We start from the raw sequence: 19,035 nt of genomic DNA on the forward strand, positions 1-19,035 counted from the left end.
CTTTTGTTGGAAACCACAATAGTGGTCCCAAATCGCAGCTCATGTGCGCGCCTCTTCTTTTACGCCCCATCCAGGCCCTTCTGCTGGCCCCACAACATTGAAAGAAGTGACAGGAAATGAATGAAAGGCATTATGAGAGACACTAAAGCTCCAAGGCTCTGCAGGTTTTCACACTGTGCATAAAGATGAGGCTTTTTATAAACCCAGCATCCCATCAGGCTCAGCATGATGTCAGCCTAAAACAACAACTTTAATGGTAATGTTTTCCATTAATTTTCACTGCGCCATTTAACTGCTGGTGATCAGTCCAAGGTAAACTCGAGGGCACTGGCTGCATAATCAGCATAACCCTAATGCATATTGTATTGTTATTGTTTTAACGGGAGTGCGGTCACGTCTTTCTCTTTCCTTTCCAAACGCAGAGTTCCAGTTAAACTGTTTAAGCGCATCCACCTTTACAATTTAAGTCTAAGGCTAATAGCTGGGTTTAATTACTTCCTAGTTTTTATTAGTAAAATACCTGTGCAGCTCTGTAAAAATAAAACACAGTTGGCTTAGCATCTTGCCCCACCCCCCCCTCCCTATTTTTTCCATGACTCCACTGTCTCTCCATCCCCTCAGTGCCCAGCTGTTGCTATATTCTTTGTGTCCAGTCCTGCAAAGAACCAACCGTTGGATGGTTCTATCATGCACAAACTCAAACCACAGGAAATTAGCTTCTGAATTTCATTTATTATGGTAAAGTGCTAAACGAGGAGCAATCACCATGGAGACCAACAGAATGCTCTTGCCACGTTGCTCAGAAAACCGTGTGTTTTAGATTACAAGCACTATCTGCGCAATGATGAAATAGCACTACATTAAAAATTATGCTGGATGGTGCTAAGAATAAGTTTATGCAATATCAGGGTTAGGGCTGTTTAGTAACAGAGTTAAAGGGACATACCAAGCACCACTAGAGACCACTGTAGTGTTTATTGTGCCAGGATTGCTCTGGCATTATCCCACATTAAGACGTCAAACCATTTCAGTACAGTTTGACAACTTACCTGGGTTTCGTTGAGGCCCAGTGCCGCATACAGTCTTCCTCCTCCTGCTGGCGAAGACTGGAAGCGGTACATGTGACCTGGGACAGTGCCAGGGCACTCGTTGCAGAATAATCACTACAACTGGCTGTCGTGGTTATGGTACTTGGAGTGTTCCTTTGAGATGCCATAGACTGCAAGTCAGCAATGCACCAACTTGTTATAGTGGACTCTTTCATGTGAACATTTTTTAAAAATCTTTATATATATATATATTACATTTCTTTTTAAAGTCATTGCCCTAAAATATATTTTTACCTCAAACTCCCACAGGTGCAAAAAAACAAAACCTAAAAGCAGATTGCAAAAGAAAAATATAGAAAACAGATATTTTACAAAGTACGTAAGCAGAAAGAAAATCCAGTGTGTTTTCAAACTTTAATAGCACAAGTATCCCCAGAACCTTAGCTGGTGGTAAGGATCACTCGGAATTGTGGCAGGGGTTTTGTTGATGTACTTGGCCTCCGTTCAAGAGATTTCTTTCCTCTTTAATAGTAAGTCATACATACACTGTTTTTCCAAATGGTCTATATTAGACCTCATTGTATCCCGGGAGAGCAATGCAGTGTGAGCTGTGTACAAATCAATTCTCTTAATTAGTGCCTGTCAGGACATTTACTAGCTAAGTATGTGCCTTGGCATTGGGTTTACAGATTCCTTGGGAGATTTCAACTGGAACTAACTTTTAGAACAACAGACACCTACGGAGTCACACCCCAATTATCTCCTCCAATGCCACTAGGACCTGTAACATGTCCTACTGCTATGATTTTTGGCATTTCAACATCTGCCTCCAGTTAAACTGTCACATCTTGTGATATCATCTTACGATTACTTTACCCAGACATTTATAAAAATATATTTAAAACATTTCAGTGCTCCAAACTTTTAAAGCACCCATGCACAATTTATTTTCTAGACATGGTGGTTCAGTTGAAATTTAGGACTATATAACTCCAAAACCCATCAACAGGCAAGGTCTTATTTACAGAGAGATGTTTAATTCTATTTGGTAATTTGTGAATTGAACATTACTAAAATTTGCAACTATTAGAAGTGGAGTATCTTGAGAAATGCAGCTCGGAAGCATTTGGGTTGCCAAGGTAAGAAGTTACACATTTCAAAAGAGGTTTACTGATGAAATGGCTGAATGGCAGTATGTCCGTATATCTAAAAGGTCAACTTAGACTTTCATCCTTCCGAGTTCAATAAAAAAAGAGTTCCTTTAAGAAGGACAATAAAACCATCCAAGCCACAGGATGTACTTGGACACTAGCAAACGCTAAACATACACCCTCCTCGATAAAAAAATAAAATAAAAAAAAAATTAATATTTTTAGATTATAAAGAAGATGTGATTAAATTTCTCCTTGTTTAAGCTATTTCTCCTTAGTTCTGGAAACATTACTTTGTGAAATATTTCTCCCAGGTTAAACCAACGCAATACAAGAACAGAACTTTAGTTTCTTTCACTCACAGTGTCCGCCGCTGAGTTGGGTACACATAACCAGCCCATAGGTGTTTCCTAAAGATTTCACAAAGTCTACAACTCACACATGGTCACCCGAACAGGCATTGATAATAGACTCTAAGGTGGGGATGTGGAAGTTTATGGTTAACATGACACCAGCTAATGAGCATATGTGAACAAGCTCTGTTTGTAAGCACTGTATAGAGCAGGGGTGCCCAAAAGGTAGATCCCCAGATATTGTAAAACTACAACTCCCACTATGCGTAGCATGCATTTAGATTGCTTTAGAATGACAAAGCATCATGGATGCTGTAGTTTTTTGAAACATCTGGGGATCTACATTTTTGGGCACCCCTAGTATAGAAGTTGTAGAGGTAGGACTTAAAAGTTCCACCATCTGAAAACGTACTGTATTTATGGAACAGTTCTCATATAGCACCCAGAGTGCTTTACAATTTATGCAAAAGGTACATTGGTACATTTACATATATGTTTCAACTTCTCTAAACACACGGATACAAATTAAGTCCATCATGTTTCAACCTCTAAAAAGGAACAATGCAAGAAGGCCAGTGAGCTTACATTCTATTATTATTATAACATGTATATAGCATTAGCATTTTCCACAGTCCTTTACAATTATAGAAGAGGCGAACAAGGCCTGGCTCAAATGAGCTTACGATATTTGAGGATCTAGTGCGTGTATGTAAATAAACAAACTTTCATACATACACACGTGTGTATAAATACATATAAAAAACATGTATCATTAACACTTTTGTCATGATTTTTCTATAAGGACCTTGGATCCCGCCTTTCCTTTTTTCGTTCCTCTTTAAATCATCAGGCTCTTAGTTTACCTACATTCTAATTATGAATAACAATGTATCCAGCCTTGTGAATTAGTGAGTAAATGAAGTGTCTGCACAACTTAATATGTGGAATTAAATCCAGGAAGGGGGAGTGTGCGGAGACATTGTATTATTTTTTTTAATAATTGACTTGTGTCATGGTCAATAGAAAGCTAGTGGCAATTTCTCCCTCCTTAGGGACATGCCGTAATTAGGATTTACAATGCAGAGGCCTCTTGCAAATGCAGCATTGTTACAAATTGACAGGTAATAAGGGACTCATCAAGTCTTCCTAGTGTGCTCCATACCCCCCAACCTGTTCCCCGAAAAACAACAAAAAACATAATATTAAAGTGCGATGAGTAGAATTAAAGAGATTTTACCGCAAACATTTAACAATATTTTAATAAGCACTCTTAATAAGCTGAATTGTAAGACATTTTATTGCCACTTTAATAAGACCGATAGAAAAATATTATAAAAGTAATATTATAGACCGTGTGAAACCAACTAGCTAAAATGAACATAATGATAAAAATATTGAGGATAATTGTGAAAAGTATCCCGAGACAAACTGTGAAAATATCCAAAAGATACTGCACGTATGGAAAGCAAAGTTTAGTATCTATTGAGTATTTTGACATCTTAAAACACTATTCCCTGATATAGAATTGCTAATGTTTAAAACGGCTGTTTCCCTTCTCACACAATGTCAGTTTTCTTGCTTCTGGCTTTCCTCTTAGTGTCTGTGACACCGGCATTGTACATACAGCTGGGCTCTAATTGTTGGATGACACGGTGATCAAGCTATCCAAATGGCAAATCATGAGCAGATTGGGCAGCGGAGAAAAAAGAAAAAAAAAAAAATGTACCTATAACCTGAATGTGAACAAAATACATAACAAATGACCAAAACAAAAAAAGACAAAAACTTAAAATAAGAAGCTTTGAAAAAAAAATACAGCAATAAATATAAGAGCAAATCATGTGTGATTGATACATTTGGTCCACGTCATGAGTGTTTGTATTGTGTCCAGCTGGGTGCCTAGGTCTAATAGTTATTTCAATTAAACATGCTTCCAGATTATAAACCAAAAATAAGGGGCACTCTAAGACCCACAAACACAACAGTTCAGTGCAGTGGTTATGGTTGTGGAAGTCTAAGAAAAAACTCTCACTTATTTTTTGGAGCAGTTTGACAAAAAAAAAAAAAACGCAGCTCCCCTCCGGCACCCATATCCTGCCAACTCACAGATGCATGACACAATGTAAAATCTACTCTACCTCATTTCCGATATCACTTCCATCTAAGAACTAGACAAAAATTTGGTGGACAGCTTACATAGAGACCATTTCATCAGTTTAGAAAGCAAGGAAGCCACCCCCCCAAAAATCTAAAAGATAAGTATTTTATAATTTAGGGAAAGTATCCCCACCTCATCATCCTGTTTAGTTAGTTACAAAGTCCTACATTAGCCATTCGGTAGAATTAAATACCTTGAGTTTGTAAGAAATGGAATTTCAACTCCATCGGTACTCACCATTTCCTTTCAGTTTAGGTATTCATATTAACTTATTTACACCAAACTAACAAAGTCTGTAGCACAAGACTGCACAAAAAAAGCACAACAACAACAAAATAGCGGCACAGACAAATACTGAAATATATTGACAGCCCAGTCTGAGAGCTTACAATCTCAAAGATATATTATTATCCTTCTGCTTAGCAGAACGCTGGGAAATATCAAGAAACCTGTGGGAAAGTGCTGATAGACATCTTGCAGATATTCAAAGCTTGTGTACCATTTTATTTTATTTACATATTTTATGGATTTATTTTATTTTTATCAAGTCTTTTTAATTTTATACTTGGCTGTCAGACATTACTAATGGATTTTACAGCTGTAGAAGAAAATAAACATTTTAAAATTATAAATCCTTGAATGCAAATGGAAACAAGCCGGATTAGTTTGTGGTTAGACAAACTAAGAGTCTGACCACTGTTGCAGCACGGGTCTCCAGGAAAGGCAATGGTGTTGACAAGTAATACTTAAAGGGACACTATAGTCACCAGAACAACTACATCTCTATTAGGAGGTGCTGATTGGCCAGAATTGTGTTTGGCCCTGCCCCCTTGCTGATTTTAGCATTGGATTGGCTAAAAGTCAGCAATTCTGATGATGTCAACAAGGGGGCGGAGCTAGCGCCGGCAGCGTTGGAATTAAAGGGACTCTCCAGTGCCAGGAAAACAAACCGTTTGCCTGGCACTGCAGGTCCCCTCTCCCTCCCACCCCCCATCCCAAGTTGCTGAAGGTGTTAAAACCCGTTCAGTGACTTACCTGTATCCAGCGCAGATGTCCCTCGGCGCTGGGTCAGGGTCTGCCCATGTTCCTCCCCCGCCGACGTCATCCGCCTCCCCCGCCGACGTCATCCGCAAGCGCGGCCGGCGGCGGGAGAGACCTAATGCGCAGACGGGGCAATGACGCGCACGCGCATTAGACCTCCCCATAGGAAAGCTTCGAAAAATGATTTCAATGCTTTCCTATAGGAATTTCAGCGACGCTGGAGGTCCTCACATAGCGTGAGGACGTCCAGCAACGTTATATAAACACGGAGACAGCCACTAGAGGAGGAGTTAACCCTGCAAGGTAAATATTTATGAAAACTGCAATAATTACACTTGCAGGGTTAAGGGTAGTGGCAATGGGCAGAAGTGGTCTGGGTGCCTGGACTGTCCCATTAAGGTGAGTTTTAATTCGGTATAAGGGGTCTAAGGGGGAGGGTGGGAAGCCACCTAAATGGTGGGTTAAACACTATAGGGTCAGGAATACATGTTTGTGGTCCTGACCCTATAGCAGTGATGGCTAACCGTGACACCATAAATTGTTTGTGGACTACATTTCCCATGATGCTCAGCTAGCTTTTAGACTCTAAAAGCTAGCTGAGCATCAAGGGAAATGTAGTCCACAAACAATTTATGGTGTCACGGTTAGCCATCACTGCCCTATAGCGTTACTTTAATCCATAACAAAATAGGCCCAATTCATGATAGTCTTTGCACTTTATGGAAGGCATCACCTATCTATCCAACTATCGTATAATAAAGTACAGTGCTACAGTATATAGAGCCAAAATACTCCATAGTAAGGTTCACTTGCAAAGGGACAAATACATAAGTAGGATTTATTACATGCAGGTTTACACCAAATTGTGTTCTTGCTTCAAATAATATATTTTGCTTTAGCACATTTTTAAAGGGAAATATAGAGCTAGGAATACAAAGTTGTATTCCAAGTACTATAGTACCCAATAGTGGCACCCCACCACAGAAATTGTTAAAAAAAAAACCTTCTGTGACTTATCTGAATCCCTCGGCGCTGGGTCAGGCTCCGCCTCTGATTCTCCTACCCCGACTGCGGGTAACTAATGCGCGGAGAGTGCCTCCGTTGCATTAGGACTATCCTATAGGAAAACGTTGAATCAGCGCTTTCCTGTGGGGTTCTAGCTGACATTGGATGTTCTCATGCAGAGCGTGAGGAGGTCCAGCATCCTGGAAGTGTCTCTAGTGGCTGTCTGGTAGACAGCTACTAGAGGTAGAAATAACCCTGCAAGGTAATTATTGCAGTTTCTCAATAACTGCAATAATTACCATTGCATCGTTAAATTGACAGGGACAGTGCACCCAGACAATTTCAATGAGCTGAAGTGGTCTGGGCGCCTATAAGCATTAGTTGCTTCTAATTTAGAATGCCCTATCGGGCATAAACCTACATGGAAGCCAGTGTCAGGTGAAGCTCCCTGTGCTGCTTTCTACAGCCCATGTGACGTTACTGCTGCCATTGGGAGGTCTAATCACATTTTTTTGCACAGAGTTCCAGACTGCTTAGGTAACGTGTGCACAACATTGTAAATAACTATCTGAATGTGCAGTGTTTCGAACAGAAACAGGGTGCATACAGATTCCCAGTATCCGAAGTGGTCATGGTGATTGGAGTAACACCTTAAACCTTCCTCTGACTCAATCTACTCTTTCTACCAACTATGCAAGTTTTCAAAAGTTACTCCTGAGGTTCTGCAGCATTCGAGGATTGTGCATGGCCTCAGTATCAATATACAAACACAGAGACACTTCCTCCATGCATCAGTAACCAATAACATGAGGATCAAGGCAAGATCTCCACCTTCTGAAATAATATCAGAGATACATTCAGCATTATAATGAATGCATAACGAGAGGAATCTCAATGTATCCTTCCTGGTAAAATATTTTATAAATAAATATGGGACCCCGTTAGTAGGTATGTACTTTACCATCAGTACTCGACAATTCCTGATCTATACACAATATGTAATCAATGGCTATGAGATCCGCGGATTCCAAATTCCATGGAAATATGTGTTGGCTACATATTGACATTACATGGACTCTACAGTGTGATAACAATTAGATTCAATTAAGTGCTGACGTTATTGGCAAGCAAATTATTGAATATATTTAGTTGTCCATCCTTCAGTTATATTGGCTGCACATAATGGATGGATTAATTATGGAGTTTTGGCTTCGGGTATGCACAGCCTGGCAACCAGTTCTCTGCCTTTTTAACTGCATATTAAGCAATTGAAATGATTATCTGATATAGTACATGGCGTAGTATAATTTAACACCCTGTGGGGAGAAAAAACAGTCTTCATTTCCCCAACTTTTCTGCTTAACTTGGAACAGTGCCTTGAAAATGAAAAATGATCCTTCCAACGGCACAAATTAATCTTGTGTACCATCTAAGCATACAGGGAAATTAGCATTCAATAACCCAGAGTGTCGACCTTTTCCCCGTGAACTGCAAAAACATCTTTTGTTCGTGACAAAACTGTACGGCTTGTCTGACTAAATATAGGAGAAGTAATATAAAACAGGTGCAGGCTGGGAATACCATTGTGGGTGACATTTCAACAAGGGCCGTGATAGAATGATATCAGGGACTACAGGGAAGTTTATTAACTCTAAACAGCAGCAGACACAGTCTCAAAAGCTTTATACCGTTTTATATATATATGTACAATATGTACACACTAGCAGTTTATTTTCGTTCTTTGTGTGAGAACGAATCTTTCAAGAAAATGGTTAAAGTCACTTGCATAACAGTCCTGGGAGCTTTATAACCAAGTAGCCACATTCAACAAGGTGGTCCACCAAGGGACAATCTGAAAAAATGGACTAGCAAGTTCTGACTCCAGGAAAAGGATGATGGGCCCTTAGAAATGGGTTTCCTTAAAGTAGTCCGTACACTTAGAAGCACACAGATTGTATAAAATAGTAAAAGCTCACACAATATAACTGTAGATCTGTATCACCTTGAAACGTAAAAGGACACTATAGTCACCAGAACAACTACAGCTTAATGTAGTTGTCCTGGTGTCTGTAGCAAGCCACTGCAGGCATTTTAATGTTAACACTGCCTTTTCAGGGAACACCTCTAGGTGCAGTCACTCAGACTGCCACACGAGGTGCTTCCTGGGTCAGTGTGTCACAGTGTGCAGCACTGACGTTCAGCGTCTCCACGCTCTGCAGGAAGACACTAAATATTTTCCACAGAGATGGACTGATTTGTTGCATCTCTATGAGGAGATGCTGATTGGCACAGCGCTTCATTTTGCCGCACGTGGCCTACCAGTGGTTTCCTTTGGGACCGGCACAGTGCTGGTAAATAGTAGGGACTGGTGACCTAAATAGTGATTTTACCACTAATGTCAGGAATACATGTTTGTGTTCCTGACACTATAGTGTTCCTTTAATTTGGCTTACATACTCCCTACCCTGGAAACATTCAAGTGGTTACTATAGATAACAACCCACTCCTTCACGGTCCAATCAAGCAGGAAAAAATATGTCTACCGCATAATATTTTTTAAGGATTTCCTCATTTTAACTGTGAAAGAAAATATCTTTCCTTCTGACCTTTCTGGAGTCACCGGTCTACTCTTGATACCTTCCAGATTAATTTACAGGTTGTTGAAAAAGCTTTGCTGACTAAAGAACGAGCTCTAGAATCTGCTCAAACTTCAAGGTCAATGGTTCAAAATCCAGTGGACTCTCACCCTCTAGAGACTGATAAAACAAGCACTTCTGAGTAATCTGGGGGAAGTGTTGAGCACCCAGTGTTGCTAAAAATTTAAAAAAAAATTAATTTTCTTTTTAAGTTACAATTGACGTGGGAGATGAGTCGGTTTTCTTTCCTGCTAATTAGTTTGCAACACTGAATTCCTACAATCTTTATCATGCTAACTGATAAAATAAAATATAATATGCTTTATTAATAGATCCGTTGGTTAAATCCAGTACGCATCCAGTTTGGACAAGCAACTAAAAAAATCAAACAAAAGCTTTCTTTAAAATTTGGCTCAAGAAATTAGATCAACAACAATTTAAAAGCCCACATTTAAAAAGAGTTTGCATTATACACAGTACCATAGAAAGATAGTCTCATTGTTCTAATATACATTCAAGCTTGACTTGTAAGTATTTTAGGGTTTAGACTTCATAAAGCAGTGCTTTTCAGCCCCTGGGCTGGTATGCACAACTAGGTCCCTCTGCGATTTTAATATGTTTTCATAGGTTGATTCATAGTTTTGTCATATTGCTAATTTTTCCAGTGCAACGAAGACTTCATAAAAGGAACGCTACACTAATTTTTTTTTTTTTTAAACCAATTTAGTAGCGATACCCTTAAAGAAAACATTCAGACATTCATGTTTTCTTCGGAGAAATAGCTATATTGAAAAATAAAAACAGCTTGCAAAAGCTGCAAAACTGCTGTCTGCAGCCTTTGCAAGCCCTCCCCTTTCCCCAGATGCCTCTCATTGAAACGCCTCTGTGCTAGATCCATGAGCATGTGCACACAATTGTGGCTTTCATATGCTTCCCATTGAGCTGTATTACAGCTCTTTGAGAAGGGGGAAAGCACAGCATGCCAGACACTTCTGCTAGCTCTGTAGACCTAATGTTAGTGGAAGAAAACTGTCTGAGTGACAGCTTGGGAGGTGTTTCTGTCCCCAATTATAACAGTTCTGACTTCCACTGAAACCACTACCTTAATAAACTGTCCCAAATGCGACAGATCCAGAAGTGTTTTGTGTGTCGGAAGTGTTCCTTCAATAATGGGCCCAACGTTCATTTATTATTATTATTTTTTTAACTAAATTAAATAACATATATTAGAATTTAGAACTAATAGAATGTGCCTATAAGCAAAGCTTACAGATGAAGAATGGGTCTCCAAGAAAATGGCACAGTTATGTTTCTATTATTATGGTAATTTCCCAAGAGCCAACATATTATGCAGCGCTGTGGAAGAGATTAACGTACAAAACAAGTAGTTACAATAAGACTACTTAAGACTCAAATAAGCTGATGTGTTAGAGGACACAAATAACTAGCAAAGAGCCATTATGATAAAGCACCATCCAAATGTGTATTATTCTAAAAGTATTTTATCCTCCCCAAAAAAGGAATTGGAAGATATTTTTGCACTCCTTTACTTTGCATCACTTACCATAAAAAGATTTAATCTTTGTCTTACATGTTCAGTGAATGGGTTATACGTGTATGCATGTATTTTTTGTTAAAGCATTAATACAGCTCAGGGATATTTTATTTTTTAAGAAAAGTCTAGCCTTTCCACTGTATGCTTCTTCCTCCCTCTCATTCAACAACTCCCCTGAACCCATTTATCAACCACTAAGCAATATGGAAGGAATGCTATATTCACCTCCACTTGGCATGCAAGCAGCAACATCAAAGCTACGGAGGAAAGCACTCCTGCAGGGCTCGTATAAACCAAAAATAGCAGTTGAAAAAAGAAATCTGCCTCTGCATATACACACACATATGAGCATCTTTTATCTAAAAAAATATTTACTAAACTGTTCCAGGAATCAGGCCCAGATACCAACGCATTGCTTATTTTTAAAAGTCAGGACAGGGAGTGGAGGCTATTAATTTAAAGATAAATTAACCTTGCAAGCACTTTTCACAAAAGCCATATATGTCTACATTCTGCTCCAATGTAATTTTCACTAAATGCAAAGCTGGTTCCTTAAAAAACAATAAAAAAAATGAGCATCATACATTCTAATAGACTTAGTATTACTATGGAATACTGAAACAATATGGATCTTCTCCTTAGAATAGGGGTGGACCGTGGCCAACATTTAGATCAAAATAGTTTGACAGTCTTACATGACAAAGCAGTACCCAACCGGGCCGCGAAAAGTGTGAGCCAGGTTAAAGTTATCAATGCAGCCGAGACATGTGGATCTCTGCGCATTGCAAAGAGCAGTCAAAAGGTTTCAAAATCATCTGTAATTAAACCTTTGGATGGCACCAGGTGGCTTTAGAAATTTTACCATTACAGTGAGCTATGCCTTGTGTCGAGACCTAAACATAAAATCTGCGTCGGTATTGGGAATTTACAAACTCCAAAGGAAAATAAAACGGTGGATAATGCATAGTGTCAGAGTCTAAAACTAAAGCAAAATGGGAGGGTGGGGGGTACGACAAAGTGCCTGGGTCTAATCATAAGGAAGGTTGTGGCATTACACAGTGCTTGAGTCTGGAACGAAAATGGGGCGGTAGGACTTAAAATAAGGAGATGGTGGAATTTCACAGTGACCATCTGAGTAGTAGTGCACATTGCTCCTTTCTAAAATAAAGAAGAAGGCTGCAGTACACAGTCCCCATCTCTAAAATGAAGGACCGGGTAGCAGTACACAGTCCCCATCTCTAAAATAAATGAGAGGGTAGCAGTACACAGTCCCCATCTCTAAAATAAATGAGAGAGTAGCAGTACACAGTCCCCATCTTTAAAATAAATGAGAGGGTAGCAGTACACAGTGTCCATCTCTAAAATAAATGAGAGGGTAGCAGTACACAGTGTCCATCTCTAAAATGAAGGACCGGGTAGCAGTACACAGTCCCCATCTCTAAAATAAATGAGAGAGTAGCAGTACACAGTCCCCATCTCTAAAATAAATGAGAGGGTAGCAGTACACAGTCCCCATCTCTAAAATAAATGAGAGAGTAGCAGTACACAGTCCCCATCTTTAAAATAAATGAGAGGGTAGCAGTACACAGTCCCCATCTCTAAAATAAATGAGAGAGTAGCAGTACACAGTCCCCATCTTTAAAATAAATGAGAGGGTAGCAGTACACAGTCCCCATCTCTAAAATAAATGAGAGGGTAGCAGTACACAGTCCCCATCTCTAAAATAAATGAGAGAGTAGCAGTACACAGTCCCCATCTCTAAAATAAATGAGAGGGTAGCAGTACACAGTCCCCATCTCTAAAATAAATGAGAGGGTAGCAGTACACAGTCCCCATCTTTAAAATAAATGAGAGGGTAGCAGTACACAGTCCCCATCTCTAAAATAAATGAGAGAGTAGCAGTACACAGTCCCCCATCTTTAAAATAAATGAGAGGGTAGCAGTACACAGTCCCCATCTCTAAAATAAATGAGAGGGTAGCAGTACACAGTCCCCATCTCTAAAATAAATGAGAGGGTAGCAGTACACAGTCCCCATCTCTAAAATAAATGAGAGAGTAGCAGTACACAGTCCCCATCTCTAAAATAAATGAGAGAGTAGCAGTACACAGTCCCCATCTCTAAAATAAATTAGAGGGTAGCAGTACACAGTCCCCATCTCTAAAATAAATGAGAGGGTAGCAGTACACAGTTTCCATCTCTAAAATAAATGAGAGGGTAGCAGTACACAGTTTCCATCTCTAAAATAAATGAGAGGGTAGCAGTACACAGTTTCCATCTCTAAAATAAATGAGAGGGTAGCAGTACACAGTTTCCATCTCTAAAATAAATGAGAGGGTAGCAGTACACAGTCCCCATCTCTAAAATAAATGAGAGGGTAGCAGTACACAGTCCCCATCTCTAAAATAAATGAGAGGGTAGCAGTACACAGTCCCCATCTCTAAAATAAATGAGAGGGTAGCAGTACACAGTCCCCATCTCTAAAATAAATGAGAGGGTAGCAGTACACAGTCCCCATCTCTAAAATAAATGAGAGGGTAGCAGTACACAGTGTCCATCTCTAAAATAAATGAGATGGTAGCAGTACACAGTCCCCATCTCTAAAATAAATGAGAGGGTAGCAGTACACAGTTTCCATCTCTAAAATAAATGAGAGGGTAGCAGTACACAGTTTCCATCTCTAAAATAAATGAGAGGGTAGCAGTACACAGTGTCCATCTCTAAAATAAATGAGATGGTAGCAGTACACAGTCCCCATCTCTAAAATAAATGAGAGGGTAGCAGTACACAGTCCCCATCTCTAAAATAAATGAGAGGGTAGCAGTACACAGTGTCCATCTCTAAAATAAATGAGAGGGTAGCAGTACACAGTCCCCATCTCTAAAATAAATGAGAGGGTAGCAGTACACAGTCCCCATCTCTAAAATAAATGAGATGGTAGCAGTACACAGTCCCCATCTCTAAAATAAATGAGAGGGTAGCAGTACACAGTTTCCATCTCTAAAATAAATGAGAGGGTAGCAGTACACAGTCCCCATCTCTAAAATAAATGAGAGGGTAGCAGTACACAGTTTCCATCTCTAAAATGAAGTAGAGGGTAGCAGTACACAGTCCCCATCTCTAATATGTAAGCTTGTTTGAGCAGGGCCCTCAGCGCCTTCAGTTCTTGTACACATAACCTGACTTGTTGCAGCTACTTGTTTGTTAGTTCACTTATTGTATATATATATATATGATACATTTTTTTATGCTTTATAAATCATTTTTTAAACATTCTTCCCATGCTTCCACTTAAGTGACAAAGATTTTCTAGTTCAGATATTTTGGCCTTAAATTTGAAATTCACTTTAAATTTGACAATTCTCAATTTAGTAAATAAACCGAAAAGTGTCGCTTTTTGTTTTGTGCAAAGTTTCTTTTCTGCTGCAAATGCACCATTTTAGTAATCGTCTAAATGCCCTGAGCCATGTTCTCTGCATTAACCTAAAGACCAATAAAATAAATACATAATAAAAAGCAAAGTCCTTGGAAAGAAAAGTTTGAGAATGCCTGGTTTTTAGATGACCTCTCATCTCATGTTATAAACCCTTACTCTGCTTGTTTACCTTTTAGAGCTTAGGGAGCATGCTACAGGTCAGTTCTTCCATACAGGCACAGGGTTTAACCTCATTAATTTTGTGGTTCTGGTGAAACCCTTGCATGATACAGATGTCCAGGGCCTATGTGATACACCAGACACAGCTGACAAATAGTGTGTTTGTGGAATCATAGGGTCAGAGGCCAAGTCTGGTCATTTAAATAAGTCAGCTTAAGAGTACTACGGTACGTTATTTATGAAACTTCTATTTCTGAACCCTGTTGTAAAAAAACAAATATCTTTCGGCTACAAATATTTTCTGAATGTGTGTTTTCAAATGTGGCGATTCTTACGCAAATTCGAGTTTCTTAGATTTGTTCCTATGTTGATTTGATATATATATTCATTTTATATTGGCCGCACGTCTTATTTAAAATAAATTGTTTGAATGATGACCAACCAATAACAGTGATAAATCATCCAATGTAATGAATATTGTAATGGCTGAGTACATTTACAAGCACATTCCAGTGATAAGCAGAGTTGGTCAAATAAATAGTTAGATACACATAAAAACTACACAGATGGCAGATAGTCATTAAGATGCTATACTTATCTAAAAATGCAATAAAATGCGTAATAGCAACAGCCCTATCATTATATTCCCCATAAGATGATAAATATTTTATGAATGTTTTATTTCACAGAAAGCTGTTCTTTACTTTTTTTTGGTGTAACTAAATACACTTTGTGGATAAAACGTTTACTTGGCCACTATAGCTTATTGCAGTGATTATAGTGTAAGGAGGCTCAAGCTGCTGAGATGGACAAATAGCGGAGTTGGAGAACATTTGGCAACTTTGGCATACAAATATAAATCCCTTGTTGGTTCTGCACATTTTCTGGTGCAATGACTAAACTCAGATATGATTGTTTATCCAGCTTGCTCTCATGGTTATGCTGCCTTGAGTACCCTGACACCATCCCATATTAAGACGTCAAACAATTTTAGCACAGTTTGACAGCTTACCTGGATCCTGCCAAGGAGCCCAAGGCTGCTGCATCTGGTCTTGTCCTGCAGGTGACATCAGATGTCTGTACAATATAGTAAGGCTGACGTCGGATCATGCTAATTTAATGCTTTTTCAGCCAATGAGCGTGGTCCTGTACGCACCTTCTTGGGAGGTGCATACATAGAGGAATCTAGATTCTCTTGCTGGAGAAGACCAGATGCTGAAGATGCCACGGCGGGTGTCTGATGGAACCCAAAGGGCCGTAACTGTCATGGTGCTTGAAGTGTATATTTTAATATGAAATTCACTTTAAATCCCCAACACCACAATAAATGGTGAATTGAGACAAACTTAAAACAATGATTTCAAAATTAAGGCTTAAATAGACAATATGCGGTTATAGTGGAGTTGAAGAACTTTTCTAAATCTGTTATTTCAGATTAAAAGATACAGATTTGTAATTCATATATATTAAATCCCTACGTTTTAGAATAAAATAGTCGAAAGAGGTTCTGGCAGCACATTTCATTGCCTACCTAGAGAAATATAACATAATAAAAAAAATAAAAAAAAATACCATGATTATTTGTAATTGCACAACATTCCGGGGCACAAATACACTTGGGCAAGAGAATAGGAATAAAGGATCATGACACAAATCTATAAATAAAGAGTTACCTTAACTGAAAGCCTGAAAAAAATATGTATGCTTTCCAGTGGTTTCAAGAAATCGTAGGCTTAGTAGACAGATTTAACAAAAATTCACTAGCTAGAATGGCAACATTTTTTCTTAACAAAATGAGTTGTTGATTGGAAGATGTAAGGAATTCTCTCTTCCCATTGCAAACACAATTACCCTAATATTAGTGAGGGTGATGAATAAGATTTAATTTTGTCGGTTCCAAAGTAAATTGTAGTACAGAGATATTGGTGTTTCTTATAACTAACCTCAAGCGAAGTTCACAAACAATTATATTTTAATCATTTTTGGTATTTTTAATTTGCTATGACAATTAACTTCAGAAAGACTTGAGGGGCAATGACACCTTTTTTCGATACTAAATGATCCTCCTTGATCAATCCCTGCCATTGATAGCCGGCAGGTTTAATTCAGAATGGGGTAGCAGTCTCATCCATTAAATCAAGCACCAGAAACATACACAACAAAATTAACAATTTTCAAATAAGTCTTACAGCATGAAAATAAGATCATTAAATGTATTTTTAGCATCTTTTATAAATTTCCTTCATACGTACTAATTTACAGTGTCAGTGATATCATTTATTTAAGTAAACCTGATCTTAAAAGCCATAGGTTCTTTTAAAAGGAAGGTCTATGCGGTTAAAGTGCAAATGTAGCAAGTTTGGGAATAAGGGTTTAAACACTCTATTAAAATGCAGGTACGAGAGGTCCACAGCAAGATCATGCAGCATCCCTATACGTATCCTTGTAATATGTCTGGAGAGGTCAAATAAAGAAATCAATGCGCAAGTCCTAGCCTATGTCAATAAAACCAAACCAGACATACACCTTGTAGTTTGTGGCATTTGGTTTGCACATTAAACAATATTACCGTATATACTCGAGTATAAGCCGACCCGGATATAAGCCGAGGCCCCTAATTTTACCCCAAAAAACTGGGAAAACGTATTGACTCGAGTATAAGACTAGGGTGGGAAATGCAGCAGCTACTGGTAAATTTCTAAATAAAATTAGATCCTAAAAAAATTATATTAATTGAATATTTATTTACAGTGTGTGTATATAATGAATGCAGTGTGTGTATATAATGAATGCAGTGTGTGTATATAATGAATGCAGTGTGTGCGTATGAATGCAGTGTGTGCGTATGAATGCAGTGTGTGCGTATGAGTGCAGTGCGAGTGCAATGTGTGTGTGTATGAGTGCAGTGTGTGTGTGTATGAGTGCAGTGTGTGTGTATGAGTGCAGTGTGTGTGTGCAGTGCGTGTATGAGTGCAGTGCGTGTATGAGTGCAGTGTGTGAGTGCAGTGCGTGTATGAGTGCAGTGTGTGAATGCAGTGTGTGTGAGTGCGTGTATATGAATGAAGTGTGAGTGTGTGATGCAGTGTGTGATGCAGTGTGTGATGCAGTGTGTGTTTGTGTATGTGTTGGTGGGGGTGGGCATTTGATATATTATTAATTATTATTTTTTATATTATTATTTTTTTATTTATTATTTAATTATTATTAATTGTTTTTTTTTTTTTTTCGTCCCCCCTCCGTGCTTGCTAGCTGGCCAGGGAGGGGGGCTCCTTCCCTGGTGGTCCAGTGTCATTGGTAGTTCAGTGGGGGGAGAGGGGTGCTGGCAAAGCTGTACTTACCTTTCCTGCAGCTCCTGTCAGCTCTCTCCTCCTCCGCGCGGTCTGTGCAGCTCCCTCTGTCAGGAAAGGTAAGTACAGCTCTGCCAGCACCCCTCTCCCCCCAGTCTGTATTATGGCAATGTAAATTGCCATAATACAGACTCTGACTCGAGTATAAGCCGAGTTGGGGTTTTTCAGCACAAAAAATGTGCTGAAAAACTCGGCTTATACTCGAGTATATACGGTAAATGAAGAAAATGTATATTTGCTGGAAATTGTATTGTATTTTGCAAAGTTCTGAGAAAAATCTCATGAATTGACCTAAACCACTTGTATTTTTTTTTCCCTACAGTAAATTTAAAAAAGAAATAATAATGTAAAATGTATATGATATTACCACACAAAGTATTATCAAATGAATAATAATCAGAATAAAACTGAAACATGATGTACAGATTAACCCTATTTTTAAGGCTTAATTTTTATGACTTCCTTGTTTATTGTTAAATGACAACCGAAACTTTCAATGGGTGTAGAATTTCTTTTAATTGTTAATGGCGGTAAAAGGCTACTGCGACATGTACACTCACAGCCATGACAGTCACAAAAAGATGTTATCATAAGTGCGTATGGCTACTTACAGTAAGTCAATTAAAATACTCACTCCGACTTATTCACTAAAGTGAGAATTCCTAGTGGATTTCAAGATTTTGAAACACCAGAGGAGCCAATCTGAAAGCATAGCTGATATTGTCCTGACATTAAAGGAACACTCAGGGAACCAAAACAACTTAATCAGGATTATGTAGTTAAAGTGCAAGCGGGTACTTGGTGCCAGCTTTTAGAGGTTAAACCATTAATGAATCATTTCGCCGCCTGTAAGCTCTGCCCCTACACTTACATTTGCGTTCAAGGATTCAATCAGCAACCCGCAGACTGAGTGTTCTCAGACTATCAGCGGGCGCCCAGTCAGAGGCTTTCTGATTGAAGACTTTTTGGAGGGTAGAGCTGACATGCCCCAGAGACCTCTAAGCACCATCAAAACTTAATTCTGATGAAGCGGTTATGGTGCCCGGAGTGTTCCTAAATTTGAAATGCACTTTGAATACCCACTTAACGGTACACTGTACTCACACTACACCATTCAAGGAACATCCAATGCCTCAGGGTATGACT

The 19,035-nt window shown here is 38.8% G+C and overlaps 1 protein-coding gene across 1 annotated transcript in view; it reads right to left on the reverse strand.

Annotated features, from left to right (window-relative positions):
- Positions 1-19,035, reverse strand: part of THADA (THADA armadillo repeat containing) — a 519,919-nt gene that overhangs the window by 180,368 nt on the left and 320,516 nt on the right. The gene's annotated exons all lie outside the window — the stretch shown is intronic.

The sequence above is a fragment of the Pelobates fuscus genome, chromosome 2 (genome assembly GCF_036172605.1).
Source record: "Pelobates fuscus isolate aPelFus1 chromosome 2, aPelFus1.pri, whole genome shotgun sequence".
NCBI lineage: Eukaryota > Metazoa > Chordata > Amphibia > Anura > Pelobatidae > Pelobates > Pelobates fuscus.